Genomic DNA, 16,152 nt, shown 5'->3' with positions numbered 1-16,152 from the left:
GACAGCACCCATCTGTCTGAGGTGATCCCTTCCCAAGCCTGGGTGAAGTTGGAAATGCGTCCCCCTACTGGGGTTGCATGAGAAGGGACCCTGAACTGAGCGTCACTGCTTTGGTGGAGGCGTGGCACCTCCCTTGTTGGGGCTGCCTCTGCCTCTCCCACGACCTCTTTTGTTACCCCTGCCGTAACTTTGGGTAGACTGCTGGCTGTTGTTCCACTGTGTACCCTGTCCCTGGGCATAGTTGCCTCTTTGTGAATTTTGGCCGCGTGGGCGACGAAAATTACTGTTCCCCCTCTGGTTAGGGGGTTTGTTGGTTATTTGGCCAAGGGATTTAAGTGTTTCGTATTCGTCCTTGGCGTTTTTCAGTGCGTCTTCGACCGCTTTTCCAAACAATAGATCGGGTTCCACCGGCTTGTCTATTAAAGAAGCCTGAGTTTCTGTTTTGAACCCCGACTGCCGTAACCACGCATGTCTCTTGATAACAGTACCCTCTGCTATCAATCTCCCTGCGTTGTCCGCGGCGTCGAAAGTTGCTTTCAATATGCAACCAGACACGGCTCTCCCTTCTGCCGAGATCCGAGCCAATTGGCCCTTTAAGGGTTCTGGAGCAGAGGCTATGAGTGCCGCGACCTCTTCCCATTGATGGCAGTTTTAGCTGGCCAACAGGGTGGTGGAGTTAGCAATCCTTGCTTGGTAGGCGGACGTTGAGGCTACCTTTCTGCCAAAGCCGTAAAGTTTCTTGCTCTCCTTGTCGGGAGGAGCTTCTGACGAAGAGAAGGGTGTTCCAGCCCTCTTTCGAGTGTTGGTAACCACTAGGGAGTCTGGTTTAAGATGTCCTCTTATATAGAGAGGGTCAGATTGGGCTGCCCGGAAAAGTTTTTCGACCCTGGGGTTGACTGCTCTGGTGAGGTTTGGGTTCACCAGGGACGGATCCATTCTTCGTTGGATGGATTTAAGGAGAGGGATGGTCTGAGCGACCGGCCTCCTCTCTCCTACCAACTCTTCTGCGAAGTCCCTTTCCTCCTGTACACCGTGGGTGTCGATGTGAAAATGTTCTGCCGCGCGAGCGAGAACCTCATTAAGGAGGGGCTGGTTATCGACTGGCGAGTCGGTAACTGGGGCTTCGTTCTCTACCGGGGAATCTACTCTGTAAATTTCCTGCTCATCTTCTCCCTCCTCCTGGTCCTCATCATCCGCATAGTATTCCGTCCCGGTTTGTTCCTCCATAATTTCAAACTCCTGGTCCCCCTCAGGGAAAGGCTGTTCTTGGTACCTGGGGTGTGGAGTAGAGTATGGAGTAGAGTAAGGCTGTACCTCGAGGGGTTCAGGTCTTTCGAACCGGGCCCTTTTACTTAGGGGGTTGGGATCAGCGGAACCTGAGGGTGTGGCTCCCTGAGGGTCATACGAGAGGAAATGCTCTGGATTCTTGTCGTAAAAATCAGCCAAGGAAGACATCCTTGACATGACCCTGTCTATGTCTTCGCTGGACCATTCTTTGGAACAGGGGATGACTTTAGTAGGCAGTTTAGGGGACTTATCAAGGGTACCCTTGCTGGATGTTGATCTCTCAGTAGACTTGTATTTGTTTGTCTGCTTAGGGGGGAAGGATGGTCTTACAGGAGTGGAAGAATGTGCTTTTTCCGCTGTTTCCCCCCCTCCCCGTGCGTGGAAAAATGTTTTCCCTGTCCCTTGGAGGCCCCGGAGCCTTTCGACGCCTGGCGTCGAGGATCGGGAGAGGTATCTGTGTCTTTCGAGCGTGGGGCCTCGCTGGTGTTAACTGCGGGCTCCGTCTCTTGGAGCGCGGCCTGGGGGTGGAAGTCGTCTTCGTCCTCCGACGATCGAACTTCCATTAGTCTAGGGAGCGAGGCACTCTTGGCAAGAGTGGATGATTGCCTTGCGTCATGAGGCGATCTCGATCGAGAGCGCCCAGAGGACACCGAGTCGGACCGTTCTATTTGTGCCTCTTTCCGAGAAGTCGACGTCGTCGAGGTTCGGTTGGACTTAGTGTGCTTAGTGTGTGTAGGGTGTGTAGCGCTTGCGTCGCCGGGGGTCTTCCCCATAGCCGCCCTGCCGGACGACCTTCCGAGGTCGGGGACCTGCGCTCGGCTGTCTTTTGACGCCGCAATGCCCTCGCCGTCCGAAAGTACGGCGTCGCTGCCATCGCTGAAGGCGCCCTCCGCTGCCATGGCCGCCTGCCTGGCGTGGTGGGCCCAACGCTTTGTCGAACGGTCGTTGAGTGTCTTAGGTTTAAACCTACTACACGCTCTGCAGTACGCTTCGGGGTGGTCCCTCGGCAAGCAGAGATTGCACGTGGCGTGCCTGTCGACCCAAGGGTATTTGCGGTTGCACTTGGGGCAGAATTGGAAAGGGGTACCCTCCATACGCACCTTGAGGCAGCGGGCTGATAAGTGTAGGAAATATATAAGTGTATCTATATACCAAGAGTGAAGAGTATGTACCACCCCCCACTCTCCCTACTTGCAGGGCCGAGGCCAGCGGCCTACTAGGCCCGGGCCGAAGCCAGCGGCCTTCCGAGGCCCAGATCCGTCGTGCAGCAGCCGACGGTCGATGTCTTCTCCAGCCGTCGTCGAGTGTCGAGGGTCGACGTTGGGGTGGGGAAGGATGTCAATAAAGAATATTAAATTCCAATTATTAGTAAAAGTATGGCTAAGGCCAGGGGACTCCGCAAGATGCTTCCGACCAGTATGGCGGAAAAAAACAATCTGAGGATCCTAGACGCGTGAGGGATCTTGGGTACAGTGGACGTCACACTAGGGATAGTATTACTGGCACGCCTGTGTCGACGCCCATTTTCAAGTTTCGAAAAACAAACTGTAATACTCCGCAGCTTCCACTAGATGTCGGCCTATGCACAGCATGTGATCTAAGCAGATTCCACAAGCCTCAGAAATATATATATATATTACACGGCCACAGTAGTGGAAGTGTAGTTATGGTTAAGTTGCTGTTTCCATAGGAAGAGCACTTTTTAGGTGGCTTTTAACTCCGCTCCCCCTGGCGAATCCTCACCAAACTTTGCAAAAAAAGTGTATTATCCACTCTGAATTTTCTTGCAAAGTTCGGTGATGTTTGGTCCAGGGGGGGAAAAGTTATAGGGGGGTTCCAAAACGTCTTTTTTTCCCATAGACTGAATGGGGGAAAAACTTTGCTCACGGCTACAGGTCAAACCGCTGGATGCATTTTCACAAAATTTGTGGCAGGTACAGGGGCTTGGTCCAGAAAGCGTGCTTTTGTAAATTTGGTGACAATCCGTCCAGTCCAGTATTTTTCTTTAAAACAACCAAAAAGTATGTCTCAAAAAATTAGTGATATCTATGTCCGCTCCATGGTCACACTTCCCTGTTCACTCCGCGGACAAGATAACGACTGGCTAATGGGCTTGCGTCATGACCGCGGACATGCAACGTCTCTGCCGATTGGCTATTGCGAGACGTGTTCTGGATCAGATTGTTTGGCTGCGCCCGACATCTTGGATCCACCCATAGCGGAGCAACAACCAGCGTACAAATGCTATATTTATAAAACTCTTTGCTGTGTCACAGAGCGTTGGGACAGGTTCAGACAGTAAGACATGGGTGATCAATGCATTTATTCTGGGGGTCGGTCTTCACGATGTATTTTCTATGGCCACCTTGTACACACAGAAAATGAGGGGTGTAATAACGGTAGCATTTCAGTCCATGCAGTGCACAGGAAACTTGTAACTGTTGTAAGGACACGCATAGCGGTAATGAACATTGAAATTGACAACATGCCATAACTGCAATACTTTTTCCTATGGGTATTATTATATTCATTAGTACGCCACAATGGGTGTGACATGCTACAGTGGTTGTGGCCAGGGCCTAGAGTCTTGGAAGCATGACCGTCGGCCAAAGGCCTTACTTCCAAAACTCAGGCGGCTGTGGGGAGGGGCTGCAATCATGGGTGCATGGCCAAAGGCCATGCCCCCAAAAGCACCTTTGTATGTAGTGTAGTTATATGCCGCAATGGATGTCATATGGTGTGGTAGTAGTGGCCAGGATGCAGAGTATTTGAACAAAGTAATAAGCACTGCAGTTGTAAGCAACAGTGCATTTTATCTACTGTACACCCATACATTGATAATTCTATGGCCTCAAACTCACGTCTGTTGCCTGTGGCTACAAACTACTGCACCATATCACAGCTATTAGTACACTTGTACTATGCAACATCATTAAGATGGTTGTGGGGAGGGCGTAGCATTTTGGGAGCATGGCCCGAAACCAACTTTGTACATAGTGAAATGACAAGGCACAATGGTTTCAATATGCTGTGGTGTTTTTGGCCAGGACCCAGAGTCTTGACTGCATGCCCAAAGGCCATGAACCCAAGACTAAAGTCATAAGCAGTGGAGTTATAAGTGAATATGGGTGTGGTGTAATGTGCTAGTTGTGTGCACGCCCTAATGTCTTGGCTGCATGGCTGCAGACGATGGTCCCAAAAGTAAATTTATAAGTAGCTAATTTACAAAGACCATGGTTTCGATATGCAGCAAGGGTTGTGGCTAGGAACTATACTCTTTGTACCTTGGTCGTAAGGCGTAGGTCGTAGGTTACACACCGAAGATGAAAGGGCCAGCCTACAGCCACTGCAGCATATTACTACCATAGATTAGACGTGTAGATTTGCATGTGTAGAAAATGACTGCCAATATACTTTGTAAACTCTCCTTACTTTGTTCAGAATCCACATATATTTTTTAAATGCCTTTCGTACTTGGCGGAAGTATCCCTTTTTTCATTTCTGTGATAAAAGGAAAAGTTATGTTAGTGTTTGCATTTTATGAAAACTTACCACATTGCATAATAGCCAGTTTACCATTTTATTTTACCCTCATATTTAGTTTACAAACCAGTGTACTGTGCAATGTGCTCAGTTTCTGTGTTTGCTTTTCTAATCCTTGGGTCTGGGGGGAAAAAATCCTTGTCGGATTAAAAAATTTGCTATGGTACTACTTCCTTGTTTCCTTTGAGTGTTTCCTTCATCTTTCTGATTAATGTTATGTTTGTTGCCTTCCTGCCGATTTTTAACAGTTAGATACCTGTAGGCGTATTCTAAATGTGCATTTGTTCCTACAAATCTGTAATATGCATGTATGTGTGTCGTTGTTACATCCTCTTGGGCAGTTAGATACCTGTTGGCGTATTCTAACTGTTTGTAGTCTTTCACATAATTTTTTGGCAATCTTGAAGTACACATTATTTATTACATTTTGGCTTTAAGAAGATTAAATATGCATTTGTAAGATTAGCTGGCAATCTCTGCTTTAGAGTAATGGTGCTATCATTACATTCAAACCATCCACATTTCTTTTTAATGTGTGCGGTGTAGTGACCTGCATTGGTTGTAGCTCCTGCATGGTAGATTATACCTATTGTTGTAAAGGTTTTCTTTCCAAGTGACACTTGACGGTGTGTGAATCCAGTCAGTTTGCAGTTGTTTTTGGTACCATCTGCATTATAACGTAGAAGCATAAGTATTATGTAGGCACTATGTGATTGTATCAGTAAGGTGGAGCGCTTGTCTAAATTGCAAATAGTACATAATCTGCCATGGTTTGCATTCTGTATAAGTTGCTGAAATGGAATGCTTTCACAATTTGGTATGGAAACATACACAAATCTCTCATTTGGGATTTCTTTCTGTATCACATTGCTACAGAGAGTGCATGTACGTTTCCACATGTACGAAATCTGGAAGATTTCATTTACAGGTATGCTTTTGTTTTCCAATACTAATAGCAAGTACATTAGAAATTCTTGTGGATCTTCTTGTGAGTTCACAGTGGATCTCACCATTCCAGCACAGTCGTCCAATTCTTGCCGTATTCCATGAACACTGTATGTGTTGTCAGGATTGCTTGTTGCATTTCTATGAAGCACTAACATTTGCAAACTCAATTGGTCTGTACTGTGCAAGTAAATATTGTGAACAATTGGTGGCAATTGAAATAGAATATTCATTGCTACATTTGCATAGCAACTTACCCCATTTTTATTTGCAAATTTGAAAGCACCAGCTAGTTCTGTATCTGAGTGCATTTTTCGGAATTTCTGTTCCTTCTTTAACAATGTCCCTGGTTTACATTCTCTAATAGGTTCTTCTTTGTTTGTGGTTGCTGAAACTTTAGCTTCTTTTCTTTTCTTTGAGGAATTTGCTGTTGGATTCCGTTGCATTTCTGTTTCATTTAGTTTTCTTTTACCACTTGTAAGTACTTCTTGCAATCTGAGGTGAATCAAAGCCAACATTAGGTTGGAGACCATGCTCACTTCATCTAGTAGCATTTTCATTTGTTTTAATACTCTGCGTAATTCCATTGCAGCTTCTGCAGAAAGTTTATGGTAGTCTAATTTATTTTCATGCCCTACTGAAGCAGTAGTAATCGGTGTAAAGTGACATCGCCTATGTTGTAGGCAGCTAAACCTGTGGGGGCCGTTACAATAGCTGACAGTTTGTTGTTTGTCAATTGTTGAAGGAACTTGCTGATTATTTTGATTAAGAATGTTTTCCCTGATCCAGCTTCACCACTCACATACAGCAGTATAGGTTTGTAATTTTGGCAGGTACATTCTTTATTTTCGTGTTGTACACCATGTACAATTTGTTTTGTAACGTCGTCAAAAATGGTGCGCTGATCTTTAAGTTTTGCTTTTTGTATCGTCTTGATACTGATACATGGTGTTTTCTACTTCTGCCATAGCTACTTCAGCCTCATTTGCTATTAGTGGTTGCCCTAGTGGTTCTTGACTTCCTGTTACAGAAGGTTGACTACTGTCGGAAGAGTCCTTATCTAGTTGGGCCTGAAGTTCTTCTTCCTGTTGCTGCTCATTGTGTAACACTGTTTTGTACTGCGTAAAGTTCACATCGGTGATAGCGCTTTCATTTGCTTTGAAAGCATCTTCATAGCAGTCATAGTTTTCTAGTATGTCTTCCTCTTTTCTCCATGGTTTGAAAAGTTGTAACAGAGACATGTAATATAGTTCTTTCTGTTGAGGAGTTTTTAATGACAATTTTACATGATTAATTAAGCTTCGTTTGGTAGGTTTCACTAAGCTCCCTTCACAGTCACTCTATATCTACGTTTGCTTTCATCGGGTTTTACATTATTTTTGTATGCAAAGTTTTGAGCTGTGCGGTATAGACACATGCTTTCCAAAGTGCTACTCCTGTTCTGATATTATGTGTCCGGTAAATTGTTTTTTAGAATGTCTTGGCTGTTGGGATCATTTCTGGCAATGGTTTCTATGTCCTCATATGATTTCAGCACTCTTTTTCTAGATTTTGCAGGACCAAGACTTAGCCATCCTATGTTGTCTGATTTTCCATACAAAGCAGTACCCGTTAAACGATCTGCTGCTTCATAGGTGCCACATTCTCTATGAGAGAGCATTTTTATGCCTAGGCTGTACAATTTCTGTGATAATGTTTTGTCTGATGCTAGGTCATCACAGAGGTCTTGAAGCTCTGTTTTTTCTGCTTTTGTTAAGTAGACTGTAACATATCGTGCAACAGCAGTTGAATGGTCTGCAATGTACTGCACATCTATGATTGCATTCCATAAGAGAGCAATGATTGCATTGTAATCACTGATATATTTTGATTCTTCCCTTCTTTTTATGTAATACGTGTTCTTAGATGATTTACCTTTTACACTATGTCGAACTGAAGACATGAAGTTGTTTACTTCACCTGTTTCTCTAACTGGTATAGGCAAACCAAAGCGGCATTTGGTGTAGTATTTACCTTTGTTTTTGTATTTGCAGCGACAATATTTGCCACATTTGTGTCTTTGAAATTGTAAAATCTGCCCATGCAGCTCACTATGTGTCTGTTGTGAAGGGATTTCACAAGTGACATATTTTTGGATGAACTGCAAAACAGTGCTATCACTGTTGTGACCAAATTTCTGTGCACCTTTGATCCATAACAGCATGTGAATATGTGGTGCTCCTCTCGCTTGATATTCTTTTCTCCAAAAGAAGTTTTGCACTTCTACAAGGGGAGGAACAGTTTTATTGAAAATATAGTGTAACATGGCGATGAAACGATGATGGAAATATCTTGACACATTAACTGGATCTAGAGAGCAAAGTTCTCCAGGTGTTAATATATCTATGTTGTTTTTGTTGCTGTTTGCGATGCGTAGGAACTCATGTAAATCTTCCCATGCATATTCTGCACAACTTAGCGTAACAAATCAAGTCGGTGATCCAAGGTTTCTGATCATACAACGCACGTCTCTGTGCTGTTGGAACCAGTATTCCTTTGTACCACGCATGTTTGCAAACATATTTGTTATAATTGATTGTAAAACCTCACCTTTTTCCTGTACGTTTTGTATTTACTGCATAGCTGACATATTTTGAAAGTGGGTTCCAGATTTCAAAATGTGTATAACTCCGGAAACATAGTGTTGCTAATTCACTTTCATAGAGTAGGTGGAATATGTATTCCACATTTTGTTTAAATCTGGGATCTTGCGAATACATTCGTAAAGAGCGTTATTCTGATGCCCCAAACTGAGTGGGTCTATCATCGTATCTTCCACCTTTGCCAGTAGGAAATAGCAGTGGAAAAGCATGTGCTTCTATACTTTTTTCCCATATACTCATTGGTGACCCTTTGGTTTGTCGCATTTGGTAAGTTTCTAGTGCATCATCTATGCTTTCATTGGAATGCAATGGATGAATGGTGTAATGGTTCAAAAGAGTGGATACTGTAGCAGGATCCAGAAGTTCGAATTGTCCACTTTCTGATGGCTCTTGAATTATTTCAGTTGTTTCCCTTAAGCTTTCATCAATATTTATTTCCTTGTAGTACTCGTTATTGTCTTTTAGATATTGCAATGCTTGTCTAACTTTATGTAAGTCCACCAGTTGTTTCCAAATGTTTTTGTCCTTTGTTGGTACACCATTTACCAAGACTATTAAAGAATGCTCTATTGAACGTTGCACTCCTAGAGTGTGTACATTTTCCGTTAGATCTAATGGCAAATAAACTACTTTGCCACGAATGCGTTTCACCAATTCAGAGGAAGGTAATTTTGCTGTTTTTGGATGAAGGCATATAATTGCTTGAAATGGGTGAACTGTTTGAATTATTATGCTCTCATACAAATTGAGTTGTTGCAGGATTTTTGGTAGTGGGAACATTTCCAAATTATTTGTAATAGCACGTGAAGGAGTGTGGTTGTTGTCTAATTTTGTACTACAGTAACTGCAACATATTAGGCGTTCAGTTAGTTCATATTTGTTTTCTACTAAAAGGTAGAGAGCAAATTCAAACCATTTAGAATCTTCATTGTCTTCTATTTTGTATGCTATGTCTATATTTTTTGTGTACCTTTTGTAAAACGTTCTGCGGCAACACACACACACATGGTTTGGTACTTCAGCCGATGACCTTTTAAATTTTACTGTTTCTTTTCTGTATGTGTGTAATAGAAGGTTGCTATGTGCAGAATTGTTGCTTCTATGTTCAAAAACTGGCTTTCACTTCAAAATACTTTCTCTGAGTATGGCCAATTTCTTCTTGTAAGTATTTGGGTGTACCATGCAGAAGAGTGTTATTTAAATTGCCTAATTCTGAAGCTGGACTTTTTGCATAGTATATTTTATACACTAGATTTCTTACATTTGAATGATGTATTGATATCCTTTTGATATCATGGAAGGTGCTTTTGCAAATAGGCCCAGAAATGCAGGCTAATGAATGTCCTTGTAGTCCTGTGTATTTGCGCACTGGACAAATATCCATATTTTGCAGCACTTTCATTTTAGTTTTGTCTTTACCTTTTACACACTGATTGAGGAACTGACGTAAAGATTTGAAAGCTTTGTTTGGAATGGCACACATTGATGTGCACGGCCATTTGTATACTGGACGGTGTGGTTCTGTTGAATCGAGAGGTAATTCTGAGTTTTCAGAGGATACTTTTGTAAGCAGTGTTTCTTGTTCCATGATGGTAGTATTGATTTTCTCATACCCTCGTCCACTGCTATGGATGGCAATTGTGTTTGTTTGATTTTGTTTGCATGCTTCTTCATTAAAATATGGTTCTGTGGTTGTTGTGTGACTCCATTCACCACCACAAACATTTAAGAAATTATATCTGTTCACATTCCATTTATTGCTGAGTTTCTTTTGTAGTTTGGTACTTAGTTTTGTTAGTGCTTTCATTCCATCTAACACTAATATAAACAACTTCCTTTTGAGAATGATTGCACTGTCCACAAGAGTTTGTAGGATTAACTTTCTACGGTAGGTTTTAAGGGGTGAGGATGATTTCGGTCCTCTTCTTAGTAGATTCTGAAGGTCTCTGTGATGAAACATTTTTGATAAAATACTTTTTTTACTATGGGTTCTTGTTACACTATCAGGATTAGTAGGAGCATTGTTTTCGGTAGTTGAAGCTTCCTTTGTTTTGCTAAACGACTGCATTAGCTGGTTTGTTCAACCATTCTCTACAAACTCTACAACAGATGGATGCTTAGATTGGGCACTTTTATTTTTATTTGCTCTACTTCTGCGTTCCTTTCTACTGAGTTGCTTTTTGGTAGGCATTCTTTGGTGTCTGTTGAAAAAAGAAGGCATACTTTGGTCTGTTGTACAATGTATGTGTGTTGTGTGCATGCGTGCATGAGTCTGATGTGGAAGCTCTTTGTCATGGTGTGTGAATGTGCATTGGACTCTTGCAATGATTTGGTAAGGCTATTTTACTGTTTGTATAGTACTACAATGTGCTTCAGATGAGAGTACAAAGTGGGCTAGTGGTGACGAGAAGCATTATTAATAAACGAAATGCCATAAACTTGCAACAGCATATTCTTTTCTAAATCTAACCTTCTAAGGCTTACGTATGTTATTTGAGTTCCAAACACACAGGGATTTGTGAGCCATTCTGCCTGTAATTCTTTGTTCAATAAATGGATATTTCTAGGTAGAATGGTTCAGAAATCATTGTTTGCTTTGGTGCCCAAATTTAACCCACACAGCCTCTTTGAAGAGCAGTTACAATATAAAGGTAGTACAGTAGTTACTTTTTTACAAAATGACCAGGTTTCTTCGGATATGTCATCTGCAGTGTAGGTGCTGTTCATTCTCAGGAGAGTAGTCTTCACTGCGATTCAAAAAAGCAAAATGAATTGTGCATCTTTCGTCAGAGCATTCTCCTTTCATATTTCAACCCAGTGCATGTGTGCATTTCACTTCACTCTGTGCAGTCTTTGCATGGTATATGCAATATGTTACTGTCACGACCCTCGCCCAAAACCCCTCTGCAAACCCATTGGCCAGGTGGAGTCAGGACTCAGGCCTCTAGAGCCTGCCATCCTTTTCAAAAGCCCTCCTGGGGCCACTCCTGACGCCTATGGCGCCAGGCTCATGCACTATGAAAAACATGTGCTTGGGAACTACTTTATTGGGCCTCATTACGAGTCAGGCGTTAAGGGTATTACGGCGCCGTAAACGGCGCCGACCCTTAACGCCTGATTACAAGGTCCCTCTGCGGGATGGTGATTTTAACGCCTGCTTTTTGCAGGAGTTAAAAACCATGCCGCTAAGGGACCTTGGTGCTAAGTACGGTGCCGCAATTTGCGGCACCGTACTTAGCGCCTTCCCCATTCCCATTATGCCCTATGGGGCAAAAATGGGAATGGGGAAGGGCCATGGCGGAAGGGGGAATTACCACTCCGCCAACCTTGGAATGGGGTGGTAATTCCCCATTCCGCCATGGCGGAGTCGGAGAGTTACCGGCATGGACCATGGTGCTATTAGCACCATGGTCCATCGCCAGGGTCGTAATGAGGCCCATTGTGTTTGTCAGCCAACATGAAGGCATCCACATAGCTTGGTTCCTAGAAACCAAGCTATGCGGTCCAGTGTTTTGGGTGTGGTATCCTAGGGACTACTTTACCTGGACTATTTTGTTGGGGCTATTTAAACCACACCCGAGCAAGACAACACACTTCGCGTTACTTTGCAGTTTGCAACGTGACGCTCACCATGTCCAGCTATACCCACGAACCTCGGAGAAGCATAACCTGCAAGGAGACAAAAGGAACATCATTAGCAGCAGCATCTTATCTGCAGTCTTCATCTTTAGCTACTCGCAGCTCCTGAGAACAGCTTCCTTGAATCTGCACGCCTGCCGGACTGAACTACCTGAAAGAGGAAGATAGAGGCAACATTAAAGAAAGCATAAGAGACATTGCAAATTACAAACTGCTCTAAAGGCTTACCTGGCTGGTCGACTGTCGGCTGGCACCACTCCGGAAATTCCACACCCGCTGAAGAACACCGCAACCTACAAGGAAAGAGGGAAAAAACAGGTTAGCAAAGGCAAGACATTGCAGCGCTGCGCATAGCGCTTACTTACTGCATCATAGCGCTCTTAATGCGCCATCATTTACCAGCGAGACTCAACCAAGCCAGTTGGCCGCGCTGAAGCTCCACATACCTAAGGAGAAAAAGAGACATTATTAAACAAAGAAAGGCATGCAGGATAGCAACTATACTAAAGAACAGCAATAAGACCTACCTGAACGATACCACACGGGCCGGCGTCAGTGAGGTAACTGGACCGCGCACGCCCACGAAAGACAACGCGCCCCTGCAAAGAAGGCAGGACGGAGAGCACGCCTAACTCTACCACAAGGTGAGGAGCGGGCCCCAGAGGGGCTGAAATCATACGGGGTGGAGCGAGGATACTTACCCCGGTCGGCCAGTCTTGAACACAGTCCTCCTGTATTTTCAGGCAGAATCTTCCCCGCAAACCACATCTGGGCACCACTGAGAAGTATACCAGCGAGTAACCCGGCTGGGTGGCGTCCCTGTGGATACCAGGTGAGCGTAACAGTTACTTGCAAGTCCTTCAAAATTGCTTACATTTTTAAGGTTATGAAAATGCCTTGTTTTTTACAAGGTGTACAATCTATAGGAGAGAGGTTTGTAAGCGATAGGGCATAGTAGTAGATGTGAAAAAATGTTCTACTTGAAATTTAAAAGCACAATGCCGAAAAATCAGGAGACCCTCAGAGGGAGATGTCAGCACAGCAATCGGGAGCACTTACTTTTGTCATACGATTATATTGCAAGTAGCATTACTGTAGGCCGTACACAGTACACAACTCTGACATTTTCTAATACAAAATCGAGTTTCGCCCTAAATAGGCATGCTCGCAACGTATGTATAGGTCATACGGAAGACAGTAAGAAGTCGTGCGGTTTGTCAATGATAAATCGGACATCTTGCACTTAAAAGGGGGAGCGTTGGTATGTATTGCCTATGCATATTTAGCAGCATTAATTTGTTTAAATTAAATCATAAGGGTTGCACATGTTCTCTTATTAAAATATACATACCTGTACTCGATACTCATGCATGTGTGCATGCATGGAGCTGTACGTAGAAATTCGCAACGCTTGCACAGTAGCTTCTGAAGTAGGTGCTTTGCAATGATATCCGACTTCCATTCAGAATTATCGACAGTCATTTTGAAGTGCACAATGTTGATGGCGGAGTTAGATTTAGCGATGTTCAATGTGATTGGTGGATGGTTGTGTGACTGCTTAGTTGTGTCCAATGATGGACTGGATTTGCTACCGCTGTGGAAAGGGTGAAAGGACTGGGTGAGAGTTAAATGCCGCATGTAGGCAACGTTTGTCCGCGGGTAGGGCGTGTCACATACAGGTTTCTACAGCAAATCCTGCATGGAAAGGGGACTGAAGGCATCAGCCAATCAGATGTTCACATTACTCTTTTGTGTCGAAAGACGGTACGTACACTGAAGATGGCAGAGGTGGAGAGGGTCAGGGTTTTGGTGCTTGGAGACATTTTTGTCCATGGCTTACAACATTCTGCCGAGAGTAGGCATGTGGCACACCATTTCGATGTTAGAGGAGTGGAGGTGGTGTGGAGCGCTGAGACTGATGCCAATGTTGCGGCAATTCTGCAAGTTTGCAGAGACATACGTACGATGACCTCTCCTCATGTGGTAATTTTGCACTACAGTGCTTGCCATTTGGGCTACGTGACTGCACATACTTTGTTGGCAGATTTGGGACAGTTGGTTCAAGCGCTCATGAACATCTTACCAACTGCGAAAGTCATTTTTTTTGGTTTACTCCCTAGAGTAAAATGGGACAACAATTATTTTTTCTGTCCAGATCAAAGTATTGGGAGGTGTATCATTAATCGTGGCATGCATGCTTTTATGTTACGCGCTGGTATGTTTTTCTGCAGCCACGAAAACATTGTTCCAAGTAATGCGGATTATTTTGAAGCAGATGGTGTTGCGCTATCTTCTTTGGGAAATGCGATGTTCTTTTGGAACGTAAGGCTTGCTTTAGAGAAGGTTCTGTAATGGTTCTTGGAGTAAAGTAAGGACAAAAAATACAAAAAAATAAACAAAATAACAGATGTCTGTAAGGTATCTGCCCAAAAACAAACAAAAAAAATATCTCTTTTCAGAGACCACCTTAAAGGGAAAAAAGGGGAATAATACTTTAATGTACCGTCGTCACGCTCTGATCCTATACATGTCCGTGGACATGGCGGTAGTTTGCAGCCAGCGCATATCACCAATGGGGATTCTGGGGTGGAGACGCATGCAAATGAAAATGAGCAGAGCTAGGGATTGGTCTAATAAAGTTCAGTGGGTGTGTTCTGAATGGCGAGATTTAGTAAGACCGTCTTTCTCCCTGACAGGAGACCACACAGCCATGGCTTTACGTGCTCGCAAACAGATTATCTGGATTGTGGGAGACTCATGGATACATTGGTTGAAGGTGCATGCAGAAAGCTGCAGTTTATCTGCAGATCTCGGATTTCCTCATGTGGAAGTGCACTGGCATGGCGTGCGTGGCATGAGGTGGCTGGACTTGGTACCTCTCTGTGTTACTTTACTGACAGAGCGTCCTCCAGATATACTTATCATTCATTGCGGAGGAAACAGTTTAGGCCATTTCTCTGGAATTTCTATGCAATTTGCAATGAAGGAAGGACTTGCGAATCTCATGGACATGTATCCAAATTGTCAAATACTTTTTTCCCGTATTGCACAAAGACAAATATGGCTGCGTTCTTCTGCTTTTGGTCCACAAATGAAGAAAGTGAGACGCAATGTGAATAAGGCTGTGTGTCACTTTTTAAGAGATGTTGGCATGTCCTCATTCCACAATGAAAACATTTTGTTTCGCAGCTCTTTCATTTTCCGCAGAGATGGAAATCATCTCACATATGCTGGCAATCAGATTTTACTTCGCAATGTACAAAATGCATTGCAACCTCTTTTGGATTCACAGTAACCTATGTGACAATTCGTTTTCTCCAATCCACAGTTTTTGACCCACCAACACACCACCGAAAGGCTCTTTTCAGAGCCACCACTTACTCCCAGCGTACACTTCATTGTGTTTGCTCCGCTTGCACCCTCCTTTTTTTTCCCTACGACTGTCTGCAAACTTTTCCACAACTCTACGGGGGTCTACAACAGTCACTTCATAGTTCTATTGTTAAACTGAGAAAGGCGGCTCTGAAAAGAGCCTTTTCTGTAATTTTTGTTGTTTTCACGTCTATTGCTTCTCAGCACACGACACACTAGGAGAGGGGGCCAAAGGAGGGTAAGGAAGGGACACCAGCCACGGGGATAAGAAAGGGCAAGTGGACAGAGAAAGATATAGGGTCAGCTTCACTTAGGTAAGGAGCAGATCTTCTGGTGCTCCGTGACCATAGCCTCAAAAACACTTCGAAAACTCTCCCCCCTGCAGAATACTACGTCACAATACATACACACTATTGTCACCTTTGAAAAGTAAGGGTCAACAGCATTGCGAATGGCTTGTGAGGCAGATGGAGGTAGGCGCTCCCCCACAGGAGTCTCAATTGTGGAGGGAGAATCGGACACGTAGGATGGAGTGGAGGAACTCAATCGTCTACGCTCTTCACATGGCACCACCTTGCGAATGTTCGCAGTGTGGAACGAAGTGAGGTGTCGCTTCATGGTTGTCGTACCAAAGCTGTACGCACCAAATCTCCCGCGACTCAGCACCACCTGGCACTCGTTACACCTCACCAGGTTCGCACGTGCTTTTGGTACGTTCCCATAA

The 16,152-nt window shown here is 43.9% G+C and overlaps 1 protein-coding gene across 2 annotated transcripts in view; it reads right to left on the bottom strand.

Annotated features, from left to right (window-relative positions):
• Nucleotides 1–16,152, bottom strand: part of ADAM9 (ADAM metallopeptidase domain 9) — a 1,404,333-nt gene that overhangs the window by 1,045,102 nt on the left and 343,079 nt on the right. The gene's annotated exons all lie outside the window — the stretch shown is intronic.

The sequence above is a fragment of the Ambystoma mexicanum genome, chromosome 10, assembly GCF_040938575.1.
Source record: "Ambystoma mexicanum isolate Mex_15411 chromosome 10, UKY_AmexF1_1, whole genome shotgun sequence".
NCBI classification, from domain to species: domain Eukaryota; kingdom Metazoa; phylum Chordata; class Amphibia; order Caudata; family Ambystomatidae; genus Ambystoma; species Ambystoma mexicanum.
The sequence above is the reverse complement of the archived record's forward strand: the minus strand, read 5'-3'. Positions and strand labels throughout refer to the sequence as shown.